The sequence below is a fragment of the Gallus gallus genome, chromosome 2 (genome assembly GCF_016699485.2).
Source record: "Gallus gallus isolate bGalGal1 chromosome 2, bGalGal1.mat.broiler.GRCg7b, whole genome shotgun sequence".
NCBI lineage: Eukaryota > Metazoa > Chordata > Aves > Galliformes > Phasianidae > Gallus > Gallus gallus.
In genome coordinates, this window is record NC_052533.1 from 145139640 (window position 1) to 145167024 (window position 27385).

The following is a 27385-nucleotide window of genomic DNA, read 5'->3' on the forward strand; positions in this document are numbered from 1 at the left end:
AAAAAGCCAGAGTGTTTGCAATAAAATATCTATACATAAGGGGAGAAGAGGGAGGGGGAAGCAGTTCTGGACACAAAGCAGAGCAATAGGCTGTGAAAAGTGACGTCTGGTCCAGATGGAGAAAGTGTAAATCCAGCTGTCAGTGCAATAATATCTCTCAGCACCTTGTATGCATTTCCCTCAGGGGAGGTGACACGCACGCTGGTGGCTGATGTGGGACAGGAGTTGGATCCTGATGGTTGCTGAAGTGCAGGAGGGTGAGGAGATGTGCTTGGAGCCTCTCAGGTTTGTCAGCAGATCTGGAAAAGTCCTGGCTGTGTCTGCAAGAGAGGACTTTCCCTCTTTGGTGTTGCAGAAGAGGGGCTGCTGCAGGGGTTTGCGTTTGGGAAGATGATCTGGAGTGCAGCAGAACACAAGAGATAGAATCACAGAATCATTATGATTGGAAAAGACCATGAAGATCATCTAGTCCCACTGTCAACCCATCACCACCATGCCTACTAATCCATCCCCATCTACCAGGGGTGGTGACTGCACCACTTTCCTGGGCAACCTCAGGGTTGGCAAAAGCAGGTCATGAAGAGAATGTTAAGGCAGAGAAATGAATTAAGTACCCGGGAACCTGAGTAATCCCCACTGGCTTGACCCAGTGCAGTCCACTTCTATGGATTGATGAGGACTCAGGAGCACGCATTGGAAATTAGGTTCTGTCAGAGGAATCAAAATGGGAGTGAAAGCCTCTGTGACCAAAAACAGTGGACTTCAGAGTTTGCACTGGGGACAACAGGTGGTGATCCCTGGTCAGTATTACTCAGAGATGCATCTATCTCAGGGGGGAGTAAGGAGGGAAGAGTAATAAACAGCAGCAAGACCCTGGGATGTCTCCAGCTGCTAAAAGCCTGTAGAATTTGAATCAAGGGAGGAAATTTTTCTTTTGGCAGTCCCTTCTGAACTACAGGATGTTTAGCTCCCAAACATGTCTCTGTTACTTGTGCTCACGGAATAGACTCATCTAGCTGCTGGGCTGCAAGAGCATACAGGTGGGTAGGAGGAGTAGTTTTTACAGTGTGTGTGCCATTGATATCTGTGTTTGGGCTCTGTAGGCTGGTGTGTGTGGCCAGGTGGGGTGAGATTCATAGAATCATAGAATATCCTGAGTTGGAAGAGATCTATACGGATCATTAGGTCCAACTCCTGAGTTCACTAGTCTGGAGAGAAGAAAAGCTGAAATTCAAAAGAGGGTGGACTATGTGGCTGTGGTAGACATTTACTACTATATTTCATGTAGCTGTGGTGCTTTAGAGCATCCTCCAGCAGCATTACCCTGCAGTGCCAATGGAGTGTCTCTGGCTCAGCCCTCCCCATGTACCCAAGCAAGGTACAATGACCTTTGCGCAGATGGGACACCTAGAAAACCTTCCTGGATATCAAGATGTAGGCCGAAATAAGTATGATGAGTGCTGAGTGTGCATCAGTCTTGGTCTCAGATGTAGTCAGTACCACAAGTCTCTTACGATGATCTCTCCAGCTTTACCAGAGCATCCACCATGTTTCCCAGCTTACAGTATCCACATTAGATGCTGGCAAAAAATCGTAGTAACACAAAGGACATTAGATAAGGAAAGATAATACTGCCCAGAATGAGGAATTGTAACCTGCTACTCCAGGATATTTCTGGTGCTCCATACAGTGAGAGACAGTGCATAAATGAGCCACTCCATGCACACTTGCTTGGTGACTTTTGGCAGCACAAAAAAACGCACAACACCAACGTAATTTCCAAATCAAGGGCTGGGAGGCTTGTGCTTGTGGAAATAGTATGAAGAGGTTCATATTTGTAGTGGTCCTGGCTGCAGCTCCTTACTCACCAAGTGTACAGCTCAATGTGGATCTCCATGATACGAGATCTTATGAATGCAGAAAATGATTCCTATGCTAGAACAAATCCCTGTAAGGATAATAATATGCATTTTACCAGTGGGAAATACAACCCTTCTGACTGAAGTAGGAATATTTTGGAGAGGTTTTACTGCAGTTCATCCCTATTCATACTTTACTAGGTAAGGGCTGGCTCTGGCGGGGGACAACAGACTGATGGAGACAGACCTTTGGCTGTCCTCTGTAGGAGAGACCCCTGGCAGACCCCTGTGAGGCTGATGGATAGGCTGCAGCTGATTAACTGAAGGAGGAAGTCTATCATGAATCTTGCTGGGAAGTTAACACTTCCAGTTAAGGTTCATTGACTTTTTGCTTTTAACACATGACAAGGGCCAGACGATCAGTTTTATCTTGGAACACAGGTAAACTGCATTATCACAAGGAAAAACACAGCCTTGACACCTACAGCTGCACAGAACATTTTCATAGTGTCCTCTTCACACTGCCCTGCTACTGCTTGGTGGAAAGTACAACCTTTAGCAGCAACGCGATATTTTGGTTTCAGAGGACAATAAATCCCAAGCCCCTCATCCCAAAGATCTTGGATGTCACCTCTGCAGGGGGTCCATGGTAATCAACCCAATAGAGAAAAGGCTGAGATCACCTGTTCTCTATGGGCTGCCACCACCCCAGGATACACAAAAACTTCCAGCCTCACCAATATAATTTAGAGGCAACATTTCTCTCTATTTGCCTACTCAGCCAGCTGGTGTAAATCCTTTGGAGCAGGAGCAGATCTCATCTCTAGATGTCATTTTCAGCCTCTGAGCTGTTCGCTGGGCTTTGCTAACAATTACTCTTGTGAAATAGGATATCGTAAGGAGTAGGAACTGGGGGAGGAACAGCTCTTCAGTGTTACGTCAGGATCTGATACTGATCTGTGATACAGCCATCCATCTTCTGAGCAGTTGGGATCAGTCCATCTGGTGGGTATTAGAACAGTTTATTTAGCGACCTAAAGGGAAAGGAACTTTATAATGTAATGTGATGGTGGCAGTTCCTTTAGGAACAGATAAGAGTGGTCCCATGGGAAGGGCTATGGGCTGCCAAATAGCTGCCCCTATTGTGCTGAGCTTGTGTGATTTTTTCTTTTCTGCTGGAGAGAGAATGGTTTTGCATTTTTTTTTGTTGGCTTGCATTATCACAGTTTAGCTGATATATTGTACACCTTTCCCCAGTTACTCAAAGGTCAAATATCTGATGAATTCCAAGAAATGAGCATTGTTTATGCTAAATGAAGTCCATGCTGTACTGAAAATCTCCCAAACTAGCTGTTCTGCTGCTGAAGGTAGTTCAAAAGGGAGAGGGAAACTCATGAATAGGGGAGAAGAGAGCAATAGGAATGGCTCAACACTGGAGGGATGTCCATTGGCTTACTCCTTGATTGACCCCCATGTTTGGCTGCTGTTGAAGTGTCTGAAACACATCCATCAAGACATCTGCATTGCTTGTGTGGGCACAGTACTGCAGAGAGGGTCCCACAAGAGTCAGGCTGGATATTAGGAAAAAGTTCTTCTCAGAAAGAGTGGTGAGGCATTGTAACAGGCTGTGCAGGGATGTGGTGGATTCACCATCCCTGGAGGCATTCAAGAACAGGGTAGATGTTAAACTGAGGGGCATGGTTGGGATGGGTTGGTGGTTGGATTAGATGATCTTAGTGGTCTTTTCCAGCTTTAACGATCCTATGGTTAAAAGGTTGAAGAGACATGGGGAAACTCCTCTGTGCACTCCCAGGAAGTCTGAAGAGCTTTGCTAGGACCCTTTGCAATGCAAGGGGAGCTCTTGAGGGCATGCTGGAAACTATTGTCCTATTGTGTCTAGAAAAGACAAACAGGGCCAGGTCACTGGCAAATCTCCAGTCACTGGTAAATCTCCAGGGCCTCATGGAAACATAGGAAGCTAGACTGATTTACAGCAGCCGAAAATCTGCCCTCCACATCCTGTGAAATAGGAGATTATCTCATTAACCCCCAGACTCTCCTTGCCACACTGGGCAATAAACAACTCTGTCAGTGCATCTTTGTGCATCTGCTGCTTTTTCCAGTGGAGCAGATGTTTGGAGACCGCCTGAGTGAAACACAGATGCTTACAGTAACATTCTTGAAGCCAGACTGCTGAGCTGAGTTGTCCTATTGAAATTCTCCAGGGTTTTGAAAAAATTCTTTGTGAACCCATTCATACAGTTGACCTCCATGACACCCCGTGACAAGTCTCACGCATCATGTAGATAAAAAGATCTATCCTTTTGTTGGCATCAGCTCCTTTTCCTTACTTTCCTTTGAGTACATATTGGGTTCTAGTATGATCAGCCGTCAGAAATCATTCCTTTTTTATGCCATGCATGCCATGCTTTGTCCTTGCTGGTCTCTAATTTAAAGATCTCCACCTCTGAAATGGCAATGTTTCTGCACACATTGCATTGGGATCTGAATGTGGACATGTGCCAAATGAAATGCATGTTGTTTTCTCATTTATAGTCTTTCAGAAGTCAAATGATTCTCACATGTTTTTTGTGTTTTTCTCAGGCAATCTGTTTTTCCGAGGACTAAGCAAATAAGAAGCTTCAACAAAAAAAGGTGTTTTTGCCAGTAATTGCTCAAGTGGCCTCAAGATGAACTCTTTCCTTTTAGCTTTCTGACCACTCTGGACTAAGTAGCAGGTGTCTCTGCCACACAACAAGAAGAAATAGATATTTTGCCATAAACTCATGTCCAAGAGTGCTTCAGATCTTTGAGCTTCATGAGTGTCCTCCTTAGGAAAGAACTATGAACAACTCTGAAGGCAATATGGGCTGTCAGCTTTGGTTTACTCCTAACCATCAAGCCTTTTCCAAAGAGGGATGTATCTTCTTGATGGGTTGATGGTTGGACTAGATGGTTTTAGTGTCTTTCCAATCTTAATGATTTTATGATTCTGCATGTGAGCTATTGAGGAAAGCAAGGAATGAGAACCTTGGGAATTCAGAGCACAAAGGTTTGATGTAGGAATACAGTTGGACAAGACACAACTGCTGACAGGAGCTGTGGCCAAGACCATGATAAACAGCAGATCTACCTGTGGGGGGTGATCCAAGGAACCGTCCATGCATGTCAGAATATTTTATTTCCAGAATTTTGAAAAATTTATTCAAGACAAAGACTGGCTTTGTCTGCCATCTGAAGCTGTTTAGGCTGAACTGAGGATATTGAGAAGGGAGGAAGTTATGTGGAACACAGATGGGAGAATCATGTTTTAACCACTGAAATTTTTAAGTCTATACCAGTCCTTTCTGTTTGTTTTAGCCTATCTTTATCCGATGAATAAACAACACTTGGAGGAAGGAAGTCTTTAGTAAGAATTCAAGCTCCTTTCATTGCTCTGAAGAATTTAGAGATTGCAATAAAAATGCTTTTGACTCAGAAGATGTTCTTCATCAAAACTATGGAAGGACAATTCTATATCTCTTAATCAAATGAAGACAAACATAATAAAATCATCAAACACAAAGGTTTCATGCCATGTTTCTACATCAGAAAAATGTTTTCTGGGTACAAACTGAAAACTCAGATCCTTTCCCAAACTTAAGGAAAGTCTTCTGTGTATCATCTGAGGTAAATGTGTCTAGAACAGACTGGAATGCTTTTTGATGACTATTTTTTTTTCCCATCAATAAACCCTGTTTTATTGGAAACTGAGTCTTTCCATTGGAAAATAACAATTACAAAGAAAATCTGATTGAGAGGAGCTTCTGAGGTCGCACAGTGAATTTGTGGTCAAAACTGGAGAGGGAGTTTGTATGCAGTTTTATTTGAGTATGGCTAATACGGAAATCCCATAGCAGAAGGAACTACAAATCTCTGCTTCAGTAAATATTGGCTTTTGCAAAATGCAGCAGTTCAACACAGATATGAGCCAGCAATGCATCCTTGCACTAACCCAATACCGGACTCTATTAGCAAAGATGTAGCCAGCAGGTCAGGAGAAATGATTATTCACCTCTGTTCTGTGCTTGAGAGGCTGCTGCTGGGGTACTGTGTCAAGTCTGGGGATCTTCCAGGATAGAGGCCAACAAGATTTTTGTGGGGCTGGAGCCCATGTGTGGAGCTGCTGAGAGAGTTGGGTTGGCTATGAAGATGAGATGAAAGGAGGATCTAACCACTCACCTCCACTGTCTAGATGGGACATAGAAAAAGCTGTAGCCGAACTCTTCTCAAAGGTGTAAGAAGCAACAAGCATAAATATCAATAGAATTTCCAATTGGAAATATTGGAAAAATTTACCCTGCAAGTGGTTAAGAACTGAGATAGATTTCCAGACAGCCTGCAGAATCTCCAGCCTTAGGGATATTCAAAGTTTGACCAGGTAAGGCTCTGAGCAACATGCACAGTGCAGCGTTTGAGGAGGATAGGTAGACATCTGCAATAGTGGGGGTAAATGTTGTGGTTGAAGTTGTGTGGTTGTGTTATATGAGAACAAAACAGAGATGTAGACTGTCAGAGAGATATAAATGACTTGCCTACAGACTGGCCAAACAACAAGAATCATAGGATCATAGCATAATTAAGGTTGGAAAAGCCCACTAAGATCACCTAGTCCAACCACCAACCATCAAATTATATCTGCTTCACTCTTTCTGATTTTCTGTGAAAAACACAGTTTCTTCTTTTTATTTATTTTCTTTTCAAACAGAATTTATTCAGCAGTTCTGAGGACAAGGAAACCATTTCATTACCTGCCCTATTCAACATAGTGTTAGACATGACCTTGGGCAAGTATTTACCTCCAAGCCACCTGCATCCAGACCTCCGTGGTCCTTTCCTCATCTCTACCCCATGCCAGATGGTGCTCATCCTATCATGCAGAGGTTGATACCTCATGCAAAAAGCCAGGCTGGCTGAAGGGATCAGCAGAGTCATTAAGCACATCACTCCTAAATTCCTTGAGGCTTTCCGGAAGAGAAAGGTGGATGAATTCCCAATGTGCTTTGATTTATATAGCTTGGTTCCATAACTGCTAAACAATGAGTGATCAGGGTTTGTTTGACAGCCTGGTCTAAACCTTTGCACATGTTAATGTTAGCACATATTTTCTTTCTGATGCAGAATTCCCCTGAGATCAGGCTGTTGCTTGCAGGGGCAAATGAGGGATTAAAATTTCTGCTGGCTGCAAGCAGAGCTTTTAACCCACTCGAGAAGGTGGTTATTAGTGCTGTGGGAAGTGTCAAAAGACATGTCCCAGGGGGGCTGGACTGGTTTCTTCAACCCAACCACCTCCACCCAAAGCCATCCTTCACCTTTGGGTAGAAGGGAGGCCAGGATCCTCTCTGATCAGATAAATCACATTCCCAGTGTTGCTCACATGGAAGTAATAACCTTAAAAAGCCGGACAGAGAAGGATCAGGCTTGGAAGTTGTATATTTCATTGTCGAATCAGAGAATCACTGAATTGTTTAAGTTGGAGGGAACTCTCAAAGGTCATCCAGTCCAACTCTTCTGCATTGAACAGTCAACCTTCAGCTACACTGGGTTGCTCAGAGCCCTGTCTGACCTGATTTTGAATATCTCCAGGGACATGGCCTCCATATAACATATAGGATGCACCCTACGTATCTCCAGATGGGGTGGGCCCCTTCTTGCTGGTTGCTGCTTTTCAGGACAGCATTTCAGAGGTATGTGCAGAGAAAGATATAGTTTCTCAGCTATCATCTCAACAAGCCTGCTTTGTGGCCAGCTTTGCTCATCATGCTGCCTGTGTATGTCCGGGAGGTGTTCCTATACCCATTGCATCAATCTAAGCCCATTCATGGGCAGGGCTCATAGGGTCAAATCTTCCTCCCACCCACCACATTAGGACAAGCCCTTTGGGTTGCATGGCTGTTGATTTCACGTGGCCAGAAGTAAGCTGCTACATACAAGATCCAGCCTGTCAATCTGCCAGCACTTCCCGTTCAGGAACAAGCTCTATAAATTAAATTGCTGTTCACTAGGCAGCTCCCTGACAGGTTTTGGGTGCACTGGGGATGTACATCAGGGTGATAGAAATGTTCATGGCAGACAGTCTGTGGTACCTGCAGCTCGATTCCCAGAGATGGGCTTATAGGAGCTCCAAAAGACTCAAAGGCAGTAATGTTTGTTTTACATCACTAAAAGATTGGTACCACAGCATGGGGGGGGCAAAAAACAGAGATCAGAGGCCTGTGCAATCTGATTTCATCAATTTTCCACTAAGGTGAGGAATATTTATGTCGGATATAAGAAAAAACTTTTTTTATAGTAAAGATAGTGAGGCAGTGGAACAGGTTGCCCAGAGAGATGTCCCATCCATGCAGACATTCAAGGTCAGGCTGGACAGGGCTCTGAGCTCCCTGAACTAGCCACAGATGTACCTGATCACTGTAGGGAAGTTAGATTATATGACCTTTAAAGGTCCCTTCCAACTCAAATGATTCCATGATTCTGTGATCTACCAGGCTAAGGGGCAGAACAGTATTTTGTTGGCTGCTGAGCCCTGATCTTGATCCTGGCATCTTCCAGTGCCACACTGTGAGCCCTAATATACAGCTGTGCTTTTCACCTATAAAGTGTTCCTTGTCCCAGGCAAAGTAATGGTCCTCCCCTCCACTCTTCTCCCCTCTTCTCTCATTTCTCCCAGGATATTAGGAAAATTGAGCATATAGTGCCCAAGAAGGTCCACCTTAGCATGGACCATTGCACTGGGACATTTGCACGGCCCAGGCATCAGAAACTAGCTCACAACAACGAAAACAATAACAACAAAACCCAGACCATTCAGGAATGCTACAGAGCTTGCCTCTGCAGTTTCTTAAGAAATAAAGCTGGAGATGGGCTGACATCGCCATCTGCTGTAAGTTTCCATGAATTAACCGATTCTGAGCAGCTCCAGGATGAATACACTTGCCTGTGATTTTACAGTTGATCAGAGCAATGCTGGTACTGATGGTTCTAGCCTAGCAATGCTGATCTGAATGACTCAAGTCATTCAGACATCATTCAGTGACATCAGTCTGGTCCTCAGTATTTTCCAACCTGATTTCCTCTTCAGAAACACTCAGAACACCAAATTACAAGATGCTAAGTGCAGGGGTAGAGGAAAAATGTGATTGGCAATGGAGGCCAGACCCCCGTCTTTTATAAGAAGTGTTTGAGTCTATGGGGTAGTAAAATTTGGGTAGCACTTGTCTTGAAGATGGCTGCTAGGTATGCTGAGTGCCACTCTGGAAAAGGCAGTGTCATCTCTTATCTATGGTAGCAAAAGGCAACAGAAGTCCCTATATAAGACTTAATGGCCAAATTTTAATTAAGACTAATTGCTAAATTTTAATTTTTCTCAATCTCAATGCTTTCATCTGCTTCTTGTCTGGCTAAAGCAGGGAGTGTATCATGGCACTAAGTTAAAAGCAGATGTCTGGCACTAAACTAACCCAAACCAGGACACTTCATTTGAGCTTTCAGGGAAGAAAAAGCAAATCAAACAAACAAACACACACAAAAAATAGAATTACTTGAACAAAACCACAGCTTCTACTCATAGTAAAACTTCATTTTGCAAAGCTTGCCTTTCCTGCTGAGCAATTGTTCCTACAGACAATTCCCACAGACATGTCAGAAAGGCAGGGAGTCATGAGCTGGTATCTCCTGGGTTGTATGCTGCCAATTAGTTCAAGCCAGTTAAGCAGTTACTGGGTGTTACTAAACTGGAGTTGATTTCAATAAATTGAAAGCATTTGAGGCATTTGGCATCAAAAAGTAAATCTGAAGGATTCCATTTGTGTTTCTCAAATCAAGTATTTCCCTTTCTCCCCTGAGGTTTTCGAGAAAAGGTTAGATGTGGCACTGAGGGACATGGTTTAGTGGGGTATGTTGGTGATGAGTTGATGGTTGGACTAGATGATCTCAGTGGTCTTTTCCAACCCTAATGATTCTATGATCCTCCACTCCATTTCTTAACCTTTTCTATGATACTAGCCTTGCAATGATGAAAAAACCTCATTGCTTTCCCAGTCAGTGACATGTAGTCTAAGCTCATCATAAAGACAAAAGCCCTAACCTGCATCCTTTCCGGAAGAACAAATCCAGCTGTCCCGATTGCTCCAGCAGAGGTGCACAAACAGATGATATTTGGTAGGGAGACTGGTGTCCCAAAGTTGGGCATCCATTTGAACACTGCTCCAGGGCACAGTTCCTCTACCCTAAGTCTCCTTCCCTGATGTGGCATCATTTCCAAGCAAGAGTGGGGGGAACTGATGGGTTTATGGTTGGAGTAGATAATCTCAGTGGTCTTTTCCAATCTTAATGTTTCTATGATTCTATGAATTAAAGCCATTACTTAGAAATGAGACTATCCCAAGTGATATAATGCAAGGCACTCTATGGGATAAGTGTCACCCAAGCTGTCATGAAGTTTCTGGGACATATAGAAAACAATCCAGTTACCTAAACATCTGGTACATTTTGAGATACTTCAGGATACCTTGAAGATACAGAGAGGAGGCCAGGGTCTGAACACACAAAGCTGGTTGCCAGCTAATGTGATATTTCTGTGTCCCATCTGGACAAGATCCTTTATTTTCTTCCAGGTGCTCTACAACCTTTGAGTTCAGCTCTCAAACTGAAGGACCCCTCATTTTAAGTGTTTTTCTTTCAGCTCCCTTTTTCCTCTGGCTTTCTGGCTTGCCTTGTTTCCCAGAGCCCTACAACCTGAGAACAAGGGCAACAGAGCCAATTCCTACTGTCCTTTTCACAAATCACTCATGTTATATTTGATTGAGTTATGGGCCTAATTGGCCTATAACCATGACAAGCGTCTTCAGTCAGTCATGTGAACCAGTCCCACATCTTCCTTATGGCCAGCTGCAAAGTAATCCCACAGATTCATGTGACATTGAGTTTACGGTATCAGAAGTCGAAGACCCTCCAAATTAAACAGAAAAAAATCTGTTTTTGCAGGTTGGACTGAGCAAACCTGGTCTCCAAGAGGATCCTTTGCCATTCTTTAAGGCACTGGGCAGCAAAATGTCTGTAGAATGCTATGCCAAGGATTTGAATGCTTCTGAAGGATTTGAGCTGGTCAGTATGGGATTGAGCATAGGAACTTGAGTTTGGTCTCAGTGTATTAATTTTCAAAGGGGATTCCCTAGGGAAAAAGCAGAGAGGATTTGGAAGATATCAGGTCACTAAATATATTCCAGCTCAAAGCTGACAACAGCTAGATCCACATGTGATATGCCTCTGGAATCCTAGCAGGGTTGATTTATCTTGGTGTTAGGCCTAATATACTTAAAAGCCCTTTATAAATAACTCAGGACCTTTTGCACTTGCTGTTCTACAGACTTGCTTTGTTTATTTGACTGATTGAGCTGGACCTGTCATTTTTAATGAAAATAAACTCCTTGTCAGAGACCTTTTCCTTTTGGGACCTTCAAAGGGACACATAGAGCAATTCTCTGCTTCCCAGCAGTCCCATTAGTTCTCATCTTTTTGGCTTTGAAAGGCAAAGTGGTTTGGGGAAAGGTTAACTGGGCCTCTGTGGGTTATGTTTCTTCTGGCCCAAAGAATTTGCCTCCAAAGCTGAACCACGAGGCTTTGTATTTTCAGCCTGTTTTCATGGGGTGTGTGCCCAACATGATGGTAGATCCAAGAAGTCCATTCTAAAGGACAAGGCATCCACAGAGGAGTGTGGATAAAAGACATGTCACTGTCTTGACCATGGTTTTGGGAGTGTGTAAGAGGGTGAAACCCATCTGTCCCCTTCTTGCCTTGTCTTCTACCACATATATTGGGCTGCTTAGAGCCTCTATGACCTGAGCAGTCACTGCAAGACAGGGAGAGGAAAAAGGAGCAGGGGATGGCAGCTCTGGGCTGCAAAAGCAGAGGTGGAGGAGTGGAGGGCTGCCTTCTACCTTTCCTAGCCTGATCATCATGTTTTACCCTATTTAGCCACTAGGAACCACTCCACCTCAGTCTGGGATCACCATGGCAGAAGAGACTGGAGGCTGATGCCGTGTGGAAGTGTCCTCATATGCTGAAGTTCCTCAAGGGGCAAGCTGAACAGGAAAGATGCCAGCCCTGATGGTGCATCCATTAGTGGTGGGAAATGGGTCTTATTGTCCTGACCTGCAAATGTAGGACTGTACCAGGCATAGCCAAAAGGTTTTTTGTCTTTATCTGCAGGAGCTCTGTTTTTCCAACTCTGCATGCTATTGATTTGGTGTATGGGTGCACTAGTGAAAGGGAGCTGACAGCTTTACTTTCTATACCCTGATGCTTGCTTCCAAAGGCTCATCTGAACATCCCTCAGTATCCAGAATGACTTAGCTGAAATGATAACAAAGGCAGATGTGTAGGTGTCTGCAGCCTGATACAGCTCTGGCTGTGCCAGCCCAAAACCACACTGCTGTCTTGGACATGAAATGGATTAGGGACAGGTTGTGTGCTCTACATCCTTTTTCAGGTAAGCATTGTTTGTATGAACTGTTTCATTTCCTGTTATACAAAAGCACCCTATACTTTGCTTAGCTTTGGCTCCAGCATTTCTCTATTTTAATAGTTCATTTGGAACGGCAGAGGGAGTGCAAGAGCAAGGAAAAAGATGTGAACACACCGCATATAATAACTTTAGTCCTCCAGGTGAATAAAAATCTGCAGGGAGCAAAAGCCAAGTGCCACATCTACCCACTTCTTGAACACCTCCAGGAACGGTGACTCCACCACCTCCCTGGGCAGCCTATTTCAATACCTCACCACTCTTTCTGAGAAGAAATGTTTTCTAATACCCAACCTGAACCTCCCCTGGAACAACCTGAGGCCATTGCCTCTCATCCTATCACTTGTTATCTGGGAGAAGAGGCTAACCCCAGTCATCTTTTGTAGAGGGAAGACTCAGTATCCTCTTTCTAGCAGGCTCTAGGTCCTTATACATTAGGTAAATAAACAGTGTCTAGGAACAGACTTGAGCACTGGAATTTGACTATCCTGGTAAATTATTAGGATGTGTCCAGAATAGTTCTGGTCTAGGGCACACAGCATGGTCCCCTGGCATAGACTGGGATTTACCAAGAGCTGTAGCTCGGATGTGCCCCACTTATTGTGAAGAAAAGTGAGTTCAGTGGTGTGGACAAGGATGGTAAAGCACCCTTTCCTGGGAGAGGGAGGGAGATGTTAGAGTCCCTTTTCCTTTCCTATAAAATAAGAAAAATGTTGCAGAAGAGAGCCAGTGCCTGCTGGAGGACTAGATTAGGTGCAAGAGGATCCATGGACAGCTGATGACCTTCTCCAAATCTGAATACTGTGTTTTTTAAATAGCAAATGAGAAGGATTGACATCCCTGGGGAATGATGTACAGCCTCAGCAGCATCTCCATGCAGGAGTGGCAAAATCATCTCTTCCTTCCGGTGAGGAATGGACACGTGTGAATTGTTGGCTGGAAGGAACAATTCTCAGTGAGCTCCCCAACATCCTCTTCCAACCATCATTCCATCACTGCATTATTGGACTGAGAGGACATTAGCTTGTCTCCTACAAAGGATTTGGACAACAGTTCTTTGGCTACATCTTTCCTAAGCAATTAAACAGTGCTAGTAGTTTCTTGGGTGGAGAATGGGTTGTTCAGCTGTTAAAAGTCGCAGAATTGCAGAATCATAAGAGTTGGAAGGGAACTCTGGAGATTGTCTAGTCCATCCCCTCTTGACTCAGCAACTCCACACTCTTCCAAGCATATTTCCAAAAAGTGCACAGGCTTGACAGCATTCCCAGTGGCCAAAGGAGACACTAACAGTATGGACATAAGTTATTTTGCATTAGTAGATCCAATGATGGAGTCCAGCTAGTCCAGACATGCTTGATTTACTTGGGTACATGTAACCCGGAGAGATGGCTTGGCCTTCAGCAGCATCTGTGTGGTCCACAGATTGGGCATCTGATTCTCTATTGAAGGTGTCCTGGTATCTTTATGTATTACCATGTGGGCAAGTGGACACCAAATGGGATGTAGCCCACAAAGCTCATGTTTCAGGTCTTGAACTCTTTGAAAGAAATTACCACTCCTCATTTCTCATCTGAAATACCAGCTGGCCTACAGGCTGAGGCATCCTAAGTCTTGCTTAATAAAAGGTATCAGCCTAGCTTACTGGCAACTGCTTTACCATCCTCACTCAGAGATGAAGTTGCCTTGTGGAAAAGTGACTGTGTCAACTACCTGCTGAGGTAATCTGCATTTCACTCACAAAAGGGAGTTTCTCAGCAATCTTTCTTCGTCTACTAGATATGAGAAAATCACATGGTTGCCTTGCAGCAAGATAGATACTCCAAAAATTCAAATTAAAAAAGACATGAACCCTCTAAGCTCAGAGTCCATATTGAAAGTCCTTCATACAGGTCAGATAGGAATCAGCATTGCTACACACACACACACACACACACAAAAAGGTAAAAACATGTAAAATCACCTTGTCAGTTACTATTTCACTACTTCAGAACAAAGTGATGAAGAACATCATGCTAACTAGCAATACGACTTCATGACACTTATTTTGTCAATTATGTGGACATCTTATATTTGTAATCCAAAAAGTCCAAGGTCCTCAAATTCAGCAAACTGCACAAGGTTGCAGTTAAGTGCCCCTGAGGCCAAGAGATTTAAGCACTCTGTCAAGAGAGCCTTGGCCCGCAAGTGTTAGTTCAAGAAAATAGGGAACGCAAATTTGATGAATCCAATGAGTAATTGGTGCAGCACACAAGACACCCAACCTTTTCTATTGTTTAATCATAGAGAACAGACTTGAAACAGCTATTCAAATGTCTGCTCTTTGTTAGTCTCATCCCTAGTCCAGTACTAGTCTAATAAGCAACCACATCAGATTGCTACCTGTAAACATGAGGCATTATTACCCAATCAGCCTGTATTGAATAAAGCAAAGAATGCTTCCCAAGAGCATTCAGATTATTTAATAAAGATACACACCAAAACTCACATCTGCTTGCCTCACTCCTGTGTCCCAGGGCCATGGTGTTGAAAGGTTTGGTCAATAACGTTGTTACCCTCCCAAGCCTGCAAAGGCAGGAAATGTGGAGGACTCTGTGTTGAGACAGTTCCATATCATTCCAGTATCTGTGGCTCTGCAACATACAACCACAGCCCATTCCTGACACCTTGAAGCCATGAGAATCCTGGATCTACTTAAGAATCAGCAGCCCAGAACCATGGAGTTTGCAGTCCTATCACAGAATCCTGGAATCATAAGGTTGGAAAGGACCTCCAAGATCATCTAGTCCAACCGTTCACTTATCACCTATATTCCCCCACTAAACCGTGTCCTCAGTACAACATCTAAATGTCTCTTGAATACCTCCAGGAACGGTGATTCAACCACCTCCCTGGGCAGCTTGTTCCAGCATGTGGCCACTATTTTAGAGAAGAAATTTTTCCTAATATTCAACTTGAACCTCCCCTGGCACAAACTGAGGTCTTTCTCTTTAGTCCTATCACTACTTACGTGGGAGAAGAGGCCAAACTTTTCCTCACCACAACCTCCTTTTGAAGGAGTTGCAGAGATCTATAACGTCTCCCTTGAGCCTCTTCTCCAGACTAAACAATACCAGTTCTTTCAGCCACACCTAATAAGACTTGTGCTTCAGACCCCTCACCAGCTTCACTGCCCTTCTCTGAACATGCTCCATGGCCTTGATGTCTTTCTTGTAGCGAGAGGCCCAAAATTGAATACAGCACTTGAGATGTGGCCTCAGCATAACTGAGTACTGGGGGACAATCACCTTCCTGCTCCCACTGGCAACACTATTTCTGATACAAGCCAGGATGCCATTGGCCTTCTTGGCTACCTAGCCAATTGTTGACAACACCCTCAGGTCCATCTTTCCTGCCACTCTGACCCAAGCCTGTAGCATTGCCTGGGGTTGTAGTGGCCCCAGGCAATGGGGCCATTGGGGCCCATAGTGCCCAGGCAAAGGGCAGGACTTACTGAACTTCATCCCACTGGCCTCAGCCTTCCTACCCTCAAGCAGATCGACACTACCTCCCAACTTGGTGCCATCTGCAAGCTTACTGAGGCTGCACTAAATGCCCTCATCCAGGTCATTAATAAATAGTGAACAGGACAAGCCCCAGTATCTACCCCTGGGAAACACCACTCATGACCAGTTGCCAGCTAGATTTTACTCCAAGAGAGCCAGACACCATACTGACTGTAACTGTCATTGATGTGCACCTGCAGAAGAATAAACTGCAGAAATATTTCATCTCATACTAGCAGAAAAAAAATTTTGCAATGTATGTCTTGTTCTTGCAGATGGGTTGGGCTGGGTCTGTGATGCAGGAGCAGGGCAAACCTGGTGTTGTTGTTTCTCCCACTCCAATGGATGGGCCTGTTTTACAGCTCTCTCATTACATGACAGCACAAGATGATAGCAGGTCTCATCTGTGACTGATTAGTGTGTTTAATTAGCCTACAATTGATTCTATCACTTTCCTTTAAAAACAATCTAACGTAGGGGAGCTGTAGATGATGTGCTTTCCACTCACTTGGATCATCTCATAGATGATGAGGTTGGCCTTTTGCATATATTGCAGGGTCTGCCCAAAGACAGGCCACACCAACTAGAGCTACAAAAACCTGCTCCCAGGTGTTTTTGGTCCTGCAGTGTGCAGTCCTGCCCTTGCAGTGTGTGACGGTATCTTCATGGTTCCTGAAGAGGGCATTGATGCACCATGCATGGCTGGGTGAATGACAGCTGGATAGGCAGTTTTTCCACCTATACCTTGTGTCACAGATCTACTGCTGTCCTTCAACACAGCTAAGTGGCAGCTTCTGCGCAAAATCAGGAATTGGGCTACTCCAAAGGAGGAGAAACCATTTGCTAGCAGATGAGCAGCTGAGTCAGGGCTACAGCTCAAATACCCAGGCTTCACCAGCTCTGCATCTGTATCCTTACCTGCTGCCTCCTGCTCCAGCTAATGATGATTTTTCCCTCTCCAGGTTGCTGGCAGGATCTGAAATGCCTCCACAAGCCTCCAGTCCAGTCTCCAAATGGAGCAAGGCATCACTGTGAAACCATGTCGCCTGGGTTTCACTGTGACGCCCAGTTCCATGTGAGGTCATAGAATCATATCATATAATGGCTTAAGTTGGAAGGGACCTTAAAGATCATGTAGTTCCAACCCCCTGCCACAGGCAGGGCTGCCACCCACCAGATAAGGCTGCTCAGAGACCCATCCAACCCGGCCTTGAACACTTGAAGGGATGAGGCATCCACAACTTCTCTGGGCAGCCTGTGCTCAGAGGGCATTTCCTCCTCTAACCTAAATCTCCCCATTCTCCCTTGTCCTATCACTGTCAGACAACTTAAAAAGTCAGTTCCCGTCTTGCATATAAGCTCCCTTCAAGTAGTGGAAGGCCGCAATGAGGTCTCCCTGGCACCTTCTCATCTCCAGGCTGAACAAGCCCAACTCCCTCAGCCTTTCTTCACAGAAGAGCTGCTCTAGTTCTCTGATCTTCAAGGACTTCCTCTGGACCCACTCCAACATCTCCACATCCTTCCTGTACCTGGGCCCCAGGCCTGGAAGCAGTACTCCAGAAGGGGCCTCACAAGGGCAGAGCAGAGGGGAAGAATCACCTCTCCCTGATGGCCACCTCTCTTTTGATGTAGCCCAGGATACTGCTGGTCTACTGTTGGTCCTCCTTTTCTCCCAACTCCACTATTTGTCCCACGGTAAGCTCATACCCTACAGCTGCATTTCCTACATTCTCTCTCATTTTTTAAATTTTTCCTACAATAAAGATTGGTGCAATGGGAAACGTACCATAAACCAAAAGTTGACTATGCAAGACTGTGGGAAGAAACTCCCTGGTGAGGTGCACGCTGCTTATGGGTAAGAAGTGGCCATGAGTCTCCTTTGTCCTTGGTGGCGATGAATTCACAGCAGGGGACAGCAGCAGGGATGGGCTCTGTTTAAGCAGCTTATGGAGGTCTGCAGAGCAGATGCTGGTCTTCACCACTCCTGAAGGTGGTGGTCCCCAAAGCCATGGCAGTCCCAGTGATGTTTTATAGCCTTCCAAAAGCTCTGATTGCAGAATTGGGTTGCAAACCACCAGGGAAGATTTAGCAAACCCAGCAGGGATGCATTTGGCACAACAAACTGCTTTTACACCACACCCCAGCTTTTTTCCTTGTTTTCCTAAAGAAGAAAGATTTATGTGAATCATCCCGGGCAGTTTCAACACAAATGACGCTGAGCTGAAGAGCCCTCAAGAAGGTTATGTTCCCTCAAGATTTGAAGGGGAAAAGCAGCCACTGCCCTTGGTGACCATTGCACTGAGGGACTCTTCCTGTCCTTGGCACAATCTGGGAACTAAAACCATTGGCAAAGAAAAAAAAAAAAAAAAAGGTCTGAGTCCTGAACACTGAGTCAGGCCTCCACATTAGCTGGGGTGGAGCTCCTTCATCTGGGAGAGGCCAGAGAGGGCTGGAAGGGCAGTGCCGGTCCACTCCACCCTGTCTGCTTGGCCAAAGCTCTTCCTCTGCCCCTGATTCCATGGCAGCAGCAATTCCACCTTCTGGCTGGAAGCGTGCAGTGGTGATGTTGTGAGGTGGTTGGTCTCAGCTCCAAGCAAGTGAGGGGAACGCAGGTGTATTGTGGCAGGGAATATTGGAGTGGACTGGGAGCAGGGATGGGTGGTAAGGTGAGACTGCAGCTTTAAGAACAAGATGTTAGACAAGATGTCATCCAGGTCTACTGTGCTGGGCTGAATCAAGGATTATAGAAGGGTGCAAGCTTGGAGTCAGCTCTTTTGGCTGTTCACATTTTCTGCAAATCCAAGTTGTGATTGAAAGACCCTATTTTACAGGAAGAGACAGCAATGATAAAAGAAACCATAAGACCATAGAATCATAGAATCTCAAAGTTGGAAAAGACCTATAAGATCATCTAGTCCAACCATCCTCCCATTACCCTTGCTACCCCAGGCCACTAAACCATATCCGGTAGCTCCTCATCCCAGATGCCTCTTGAACACTGCCAGGGATGGCGACTGCACCATCTCCCTGGGCAGGCCGTTCCAATGCCTGACCACTCTCTGAGAGAAAAAGTCTCTGAGATAAAAAAGACCAGGTGATTCTTCATCTGAGCTGTCTACCAAGACAAAGTGGTTGGTATTCTGTGTAGGATCTCAGGCCAGCTTGGCATTGCATGTCCACACTGGACAACATAGCTGAGCCCATCCATGGTCTAACAAGAGAGATCTCGTGGCATCTCCTTCTACTCACAGTGGGAAAACAAAGCTGGGATGGCCTCTACTTTCCCATGGGAGGATACAAAACAAATTCCTAATTCGGTTATTTCCTCAGATGGGACTGCACATGGGGCCACTGAATTTGTCCCCCATCTGAAGGGGTGGCTTATTGACTCAGGAGATTACAGGACTGGGTAAACCCGGCCATGTGTGATGAGCAGAAGAGAATTGAAAAGGCAGGATGCTTGGATTCATCTCACTGGGTTGTCATCTCCCCCCCAGATTTATCACCCGCTGCTAATTAGAGGCAGCCAGATCTGACTGATGTGGATAAGCTCTGGCTGCGTGCTTGCAGGCAGGGAGAGCAAGGCTTGCCACCTCCAGGCAATGGGCTCTTGGCTGCTTAAGCTCAAGTTCGCGTCCTCAGGAGCTCGTAAACTGAGTGGGGCAGTGGAGAAAAAGGAAGGGCAGCAAAAGCGAGGCAGGCTCTGCGGGGGTGAGCCCAGCCCAGAGCTATGCTTTTCTTTTGGCAGCTGGTACCAGATATTCACAGGGGGACCTTTTTTGATTTTTTTTTGGTCACCCAAACAGACCCCAGAGGGGAGAAAAATATTTAAACCCACTGTGTTCACTCTTGTCCTCTCTGAATGCTGCATCTGCTTTCGCCTTTCCTCTCCATCCCACTCGCCAAGAATTACAGATCCTAGCCTTCACTCAGTCTCCCCCTTAAACTCCCTTCCCAAATGGAATCAGAGGAAGCAACCAGCCATGGCTATTGTCTGAGGGCAGCCTATGCTGGACCCAGGATCCCCTCATTGTCTTCTTCCCCCCATTGTCTTCCTAGCACCAGGGAAGTCCCCATGACACAGCTGGGGATGATTCCCAATGAGCCTTGGTGGGAGGAATCTCAGATGAGTTTGCAAGAAGCAGGAAGGACCTGCTTCGCAGTTTAGTTTGGCAGTGCCATATGGACAATAAAAGGTTAGACTGCAGAGGAACTTGTTTTGGTTTAATTCCCTGGCTTTTGTTCAAGGCTATGTCCTTAAGGGCATTGATTCTCTACCCTGGTGGCAGGCTGAGAGCATGGGTGGGCAGCTGACTTTTTGTGCTAGCTGATAGTCTTCGTGTTTTTTAGCATTTTACTGGAGCAAAAGAGAAGGTTGGGTTAGGCGCATGCTCAGGTTGAGGCAGAGGCGAAGAGCAGTGTCCCAAGAAGAGGCTGAGTTGAGGCAATAGGAGGATCCATATGGAAACAGTGAAGTTTGCTGGTCTTCAGCTCCTTGGGAGATGCAAAGACTTCAGTACACACGCCAACATCTTCTCAGTCTCCAGTATCCATACTAATGTGGTGCTAAGCCTGCTGAATAGCTCAGCTGCCTTCATGGGCCAGACACGTCTAAAAGAGATGTCAGGATAATAACAACAGTCTGATTGTTAATAATAACAGTCTGATCTAGAATCTGGTTAATAAAAACATAGAGAACAGCAATATAAAAAGTGCCAGTCAAAGTGATTTTATGGAAAAAAGGTCTTGTTGGACCAACTGGATTTTGTTCTTTTAGATCATAGGATTGGTTCATAAACATAACTGCATGTGCAACATGCTTGTGAAATATTTGATTTATACAAAGTGATGTTCCAGTGGGGAGAAAAAGCACCACACAGCATCAATAGAGCATATGTTATATGAGGTAAGAGTTGGCTAACTGACAGATCTCAAGCAAAGTCGATCAGCGTGGAACCATTAGTGAACGGATCTGTTTTGTCTGAGGAAAATCCAAAGCCATGCAGTATTCTCCACCAGTGTGCTAGAAATAAAACCCAAATTGCTCCTGATGGAGCTGGGAAGGGATTAACAAGAGTGGAATGATGTGAATGAGAAGACACAGCCACAGAGATTGATCATTTGTATACACAGTTCAATCCAGCCAGCTGGAAAAGTTATGTCTATGGGGAAGAGAACCATAGTGATTGATGGAGGGACTGAAATGTGATGGACTGATCCTCAGCTTCATTGAAGACATGATGGATTGTGTGGTGACAGCTGATGGAGACAGAAACATCTCTGCAGAGCTTTGAATTTGGAAAATCTGCATTTTAGGATTAAAAGATCTCTATAGAAAACAGATTACAAATTGAGTAAGAGGTGCATGCAGGGAAGAGATTTAACTGCTTTAGATGGTGCCTGAGATTGGGTACAATATTTTGGTTTGGTGTCCACTCTTCACAGAAAATGTTGAAGCTAACAGTAAGAGTTTTAGGACATAGCCATCCAACCAGGTTGCTGCAGCTCACTGAATGAGTGCCCATACTTTGGACTGTGCTGACTCCCCTGGCAAGTTCACACAAAATCTGCATTCCTCTCCACAGCCAAACACAGCTTTCTGGGCTTGATAAAGTCGGTTCATGGACCATGTTGTACAAAAAGGCAGATTATATGGGTCTTCGTGATTATCAGTGAATTGTCTGGGTGGGAAGCATTGCAGACTGGACTTAGTTCTCTTTACTGCTATGGACACCTTGACCCTAACGCAGTCGGTGTCTAAATGTGAATGCTCCAAGAGGACTATTTTTCTGGAAACTCTTTCAGCAACTCAGCTTCGTATTGTATGAGCTGCCAAATATCCTTTACTCTCATGAGATCCTCATGAGACCACAGGGTAACACAGGCTGGAAGGGACCTCTGGATGTTTCCAGTCCAACCTGCTGCTCAAAGCAGGGTCAGCTATGGAGTTAAGACCAGGTTGCTCAGGGCTTTATGCTGAAACCCTCCCAGAATGGAGAGTGCAGCTGTCAGAGGCTGAAGAGCTGCAACCACAAAACTCAACCCAACTTCCTGGCTGGGTCATTTGGCTGCAGGTGTTGCAGTCATAGCTGCAACAACAAATTGCTGGGCTGCTGTGGGATGTGTGACTCTGTACTACAAAACTGTGATGTCTCCCCACTCCTAATACACAGGGAAAACATGAAACCCAGAAAGAGTCCTGGGATAGGGGCTAGTAGATGAAAAACTTAACATGAGCTAGCAGTGTGCACTTGCAGCCCAGAAGGCCAACAGTATCCTGGGTTCCATCAGAAGAGGTGGCCAGCAGGGAGAAGGAGGTGACTATACCCCTCTGCTCTACCCTTGTAAGGCTCCATCAGGAGTATTGCCTCCAGGTCTGGGGCCCCCAACATGGGAAAGATGTGGAGCTTTTGGAGAGGGTTTAGAGGAGGGCCATGAAGATGATCAGAGGGCTGGAGCGCCTCTTCTATGAAAAAGGGAAAAGGTTCTTCACCAGAGGTTGTTGGGCTCCCCAGGGCAGTGGGCATGAGCTTCCAGAGTTGAAGGACAAAGCTCTGAGACATAGGTTTTGGATTTTGGGTGTTCCTGTGTGGAGTCAGGAGTTGGACTCAATTTTTGTCCCTTCCAACTGGGTATATTCTACGCTTCTATGAAGCTGTTCTCCTTGTCTGTCCCCCATGGCTGCCTGAGTGCTGCACAATGAGCCAGCGTCGTTTGTTCATTTAAATGCTGCACTTCTCCCTGTTTCCTCCTGGTATCCAGACGTGGGTGAATCACGCTCAGGCTGAAGTCAGCAGCGCTTCCAGTGTCACAGTTATCTGTTCGAGGTGGAGGCAGCCCTGGCTTCTCCCAGCACCCAGCTGGCACTCTCTAATCGTCTTCCACCTCCAGTCCTTGGACTGAGCCCCAGCTTGGCCATGACACATCCCTGGAGGCTGCCTGGTTCCTGTGGGAGAGCCGCGCAGACTCCTTTGCTCCATGAGCCCCAGGGAGGTGTTGCAAGAGAAACCAGCACCTGCAGCCAGGGATGGGCATTTTCCACAGCAGGGAACTCCCTAGCCGTGTGCAGCACACGTAGCACGTTGGCATGCAGGAGAGGCTGTCAGTTCAACCCATTTTCTGTTCTTCTTCTTTTTACTTTTCTTTCTTTCTTTCTTTATTTTAAGGATGCTCTGACAAAGATCCAGGTGGCTGTTTGGTAGCAGCGCCCTCTCCTCGGATGCTGCAGCAAGTGACTCAGTCCTTTCCAGGCTCTGTGCAAGCCTCTTCCCTTCCTGACACTCAAATACTTTCTCTGATAGTTAAAACGAGTTCTGCTCTGAGGACCTTCCCAGTGAGCACCTCGCATAGGGCAGCATAACTCCTTGGTTTGCAGAACCCCCTTCTGAACTATGGGGCTGGTGGCCTCTGGGCACAGGATTTCTCCTTCCCTTCCTTGCCCTGTTTGCAAGGAAATGTCCCAGGGCAAAACCCACTTTTGGTGACTGGAGTTCCTGTACCTTTGCCAAATAGCACCTAATTCCTCAGTTGACTTTTTAGCTGTGTTTGTTGGGAACATTTTAATTTTCCACCCAGCCCAAGCTCTGCCCTACATTTTTATACTTCGGAGCATGGGAGTTTCCGGATACCACCGTGCAAGTGGGACAGCACCTCCCATCTTCCTTGTACCTCGTGCATGTCCCGGCACCACAAGGTTACCCAGACATGAGGAGATGTGAGACCTTCGCCTTTGCAGCCTCCCACCACACACAGCCTCTCCCTGATGGGGCACCTCCCTTCAGGCACAGGCAGAAGCTGGAAGTCCCCTTTCAGACAGCACAAATTCCTCTCCCACAGATGGAGATATTGCAAAAGGGCAGATCCTAAGTAGCTTGATAGGAACAAGGAGAAATGTGTCATGCCCAAGACAAAGTAGTGTTTACTGATACAGCACTGTTCCATGGCTGGTCCAGGCTTCAGTGACACCTCTGCAACTTCTTCCTCCATGTCTCTGCAGAGAGCTGGCTTTGTAAGGCTTTGCATGTCTCCAGCATGGGTGTCCAGCATGGGAGCTGGATGTCTGGGGTCCCACTGTGATGGTGAAGCTCTGAAAGTGTCCATGTCAGCATGAGATTGATCCCTCCCGGATCTCCTATATTGACTCTTGACTTGATAACTGCTAACTGAAAAAAATCATGAGTTCACATGGTGGATGCTAACCTTGAGCTGGGTGGGTCTCAATAATTTTGGTGGTAGCATGACTGAAGGCTCTGAGGTATGAGGTAATTCTCATAGGTACCCACCTAGCTCACATCCTCCACTAAGAGGGGACTGGGGCATTGCAGACCATGGTGTGAGCTGGGAAGAGATCTCAGGACCCCATGTGCAGCCCTGGGGCCTCCAGAACAAGAAAGATGTGATGCTGCTGGAGTGGGTCCAGACGAGGTCCATGAAGATAATCAGAGGCCTGGAGTACCTCTCCTATGAAGAAAGGTTGAGGGAGTTGGGCTTGTTCAGTCTGGAGAAGGCTCTGTGGAGACCTCATTATGGCCTTCCAATATTTTAAGGGATTTTGTAAACAGGAGGGAAATCAACTTTTTAGATGGGTAGTGATAGGACAAGGGGAAATGGTTTTAAACTAAAGGAAAGAAGATGTCAGGGGAAGTTTTAGACTGAGAGGGTAGAAAGACACTGGCACAAGCTGCCCAGAGAGGCTGTGGATGCCCCATCCCTGAAGGTGTTCAAGGCCAGATTAAATGTGGCCCTGTGGAGCCTGCTCTGGTGGGTGGCAACTCTGACTGTGGCAGGGGGGTTGGCACTCATTGATCTTTAAACTCGCTTCCAACCCTGCCATTCTATGACTCTATGACCCATGATCAACCAACTCAAACCCTTCCAGACATCCCTGATTTGTTGGGTTTCTCTTGTGCTCCTCTGCATGGAGTGGCACCGGCCAAGTGCAGGGGAGAGTTGAGGTCTGGCCTCTAAAGGGGTGCACATTTTTCAGTGATGGAGGGAGAGGAGGAATGCTGGCTGGTAGAAGACAGCATGTATGGGCAGGACTGTGGGTGGGTGTTCTTCCAGCACACACACTTGTGTTCAGAAGTCCCCCTGGCCCTTCTGGTGGGGAAGCAAGGGAGCAATTAGGCTGATTGAAAGCCCAGTTGCTCATTGCACAACCCTGGAGGCAGTGCCCCTTGCAGCTGCCTGGTTCAAAGCAGGTGGAGAGATAACAATCGGCCTCGCACAGTGCTTGGGGAGCACTGGGGTGAACCAAGGACATCTTCTGCTGCGCTGCCCCAGTGTGATCTGACCTGCGATTCTCCATTATTGCAAGCTGGAATCTCACCAAAAAGTCTCCCTGAGCCTACAGAAGTGCAAGGGAAGCTTCCTCTGCTCTCCCCTGCTTACCCCACCTGACCCTCTGTAGTTAATTACTCAGGAGCTCACACAATTGGCCTTACTTACTGGTCTCTTCTTGTAAGCTTCTGCTTCTTGGTCTCAGCAGAGCTCCAGCTTTTGCCTTCTTGCCTTGGTCATGGGAGGCGGAGTGGGAAACCCCACTGGTATCATGAGCAAAGCCTGGTTTCATGAACAAAGCTTAGTTTCATTTCTCATGGGTGGTCCCCGATTGTAATGAAGCACTGAGCAGATCTCACATGGGTGAAATGTGTGTAATATCTCCCCTTTGTAGGACATACTGCTTAGGTTGTTCCTTTATCTGCTGTTGTCTTCAGCCCTGTAGGAATGCGATGGTGTTGGGAGCTTTTGTGATTATAATCAGTCACCTGATTCAAAGTCCTGGGGTCGAAAGATGGACAAATGGACCCTGCATCATTAAGTTTAATGTTGAACCATCAATGTAGCAGGGTTAGCGTAAGGAAAACTGATTACACTCTTGAATTTAAGTAATGCCAGCACTTACCCTGCAGAAATCTTGTGGCATCTTCCCATGCACCAATCTGCTGGCCTGTCCTCTCTGCCCTAGCCCAGCCTAACCCAGTCAGTTGAATATTTTCCCTTCAAAGGCCTTTGCAGAGCACAGCACTCATTGGAGAGGGTCAAAACTATTCCCAGATGTGTTGGTTCTGATGAGCTGTGTTGATTCCCCAGATCCGAACTATCAGGAAGCTCAGCTGATAGATTACAGTGATTGGTTCTTCAGAGAATTCTGGCTATATGGGCCCATCCTGCAGTAAACATTATGAGTTCTGGCCATTTCAGCCTTACCCCTCTCCCACACAAGGGAACATATTTTCCCATAGAAAACACATTCCAGTTCCTGCAGAAAGGCCGAGGTATCAGAGTGCCCTATATCTTGCCTGGCTCAGTTGTCTCAGCAGTTTACATTTGTTATGCTGGTCCTGAACTTGGAGAGGAGTTGGGCTGGACCACAGCTGACCCCAGGGCATTAATGTGGTTTGGGATAAAATTCACACTGCAGAGGTCATACTCCCATCCTGAACTTGGATGGGACAAAACAGCCCTGTTCTTCAAGTCTTCCAAAAGCTGGGAGACCACATCCTCCCTGCAAAAGTCCACCTCTTGCCAACAAGACAAAACACTTCCTGCCCAAATATCCAGCCTGTCTCCTTGCTGGTGTGCTGACCAGTCCACCCAGTAGGTACACCAGTCCACTTCATAGGTAGACTGAGGTCAACTTGCTGCCCTGAGACCTCAGTTGCAATGGCTGCTCTCCACCCAGTACTTAGCTGTCCTTCTGGCCTATAATAGGAGAAACAGCAAGGAAGGGCAAAGCAACTCCAGCCACAGTCCCCACCCAGGTTCCTAACCCAGGCATCCCAGTTGTATTCATACTGGTGGATAATAATTATTTAGGAGCTGGTTCCTCCCACTGGTGTTTCATGCTAGAGCTGAGAGGGGCCAGTTACACTTGATCCAGGTATTTCTGCTACAAGAGCTGCCCACTGCACAGATGAACTCAAGAACAAGTAGGGTTTTGATTTAGTAGCCGTGGCCCTTTGGGGTCTCAGCCAGTGTACTCAGCTCATCAGATTGACCAGCAGCATCCTACAGCCATGCCATGGGGCAAACTCTTTCTACATGGGACAAAGGCATCACTGAACCTTACAACATCTACAGCAAAATCATTTGTCCAACTTCATCAGTTGAGACATGCTAAACACAGGATAAGGGTGTGCACTGAGACATGCCAGACATTGGATAAGGGTGTGCATGTGGGCTTTGCTTATGCCAATTATTTGATGACGGTGGATATCTAAAAACTGTGACACACTTTGGCAACTGAGGGATGCAATTAGCTTCTTTCAGCTTAGGCAAGTCTGCTGCTCCAGGGTCTCCTCATTGCCAGAGCTTCCTCTGCAGAAGTCTTGCTTGGACTGAAGGAGATGGGATAGTTGGACTCCCTGGTAAGGCTGCCACCTCCTAACCCTGCTGTGGTGGGATACTGAGATCACAATGTC

At 46.0% G+C, this 27385-nt stretch overlaps 1 long non-coding RNA gene across 2 annotated transcripts in view; it reads right to left on the bottom strand.

Moving 5' to 3' along the window:
* LOC121110143 overlaps positions 1-18305 on the bottom strand; it is a 34856-nt gene extending 16551 nt beyond the window's left edge. For both annotated transcript variants that reach the window (XR_005856062.2, XR_005856061.2), the window contains exon 1: positions 16881-18305. This is a non-coding gene — a long non-coding RNA (uncharacterized LOC121110143). The remainder of the gene's footprint in view (positions 1-16880) is intronic.
* Between the last annotated feature and the right edge of the window lie 9080 nt (positions 18306-27385).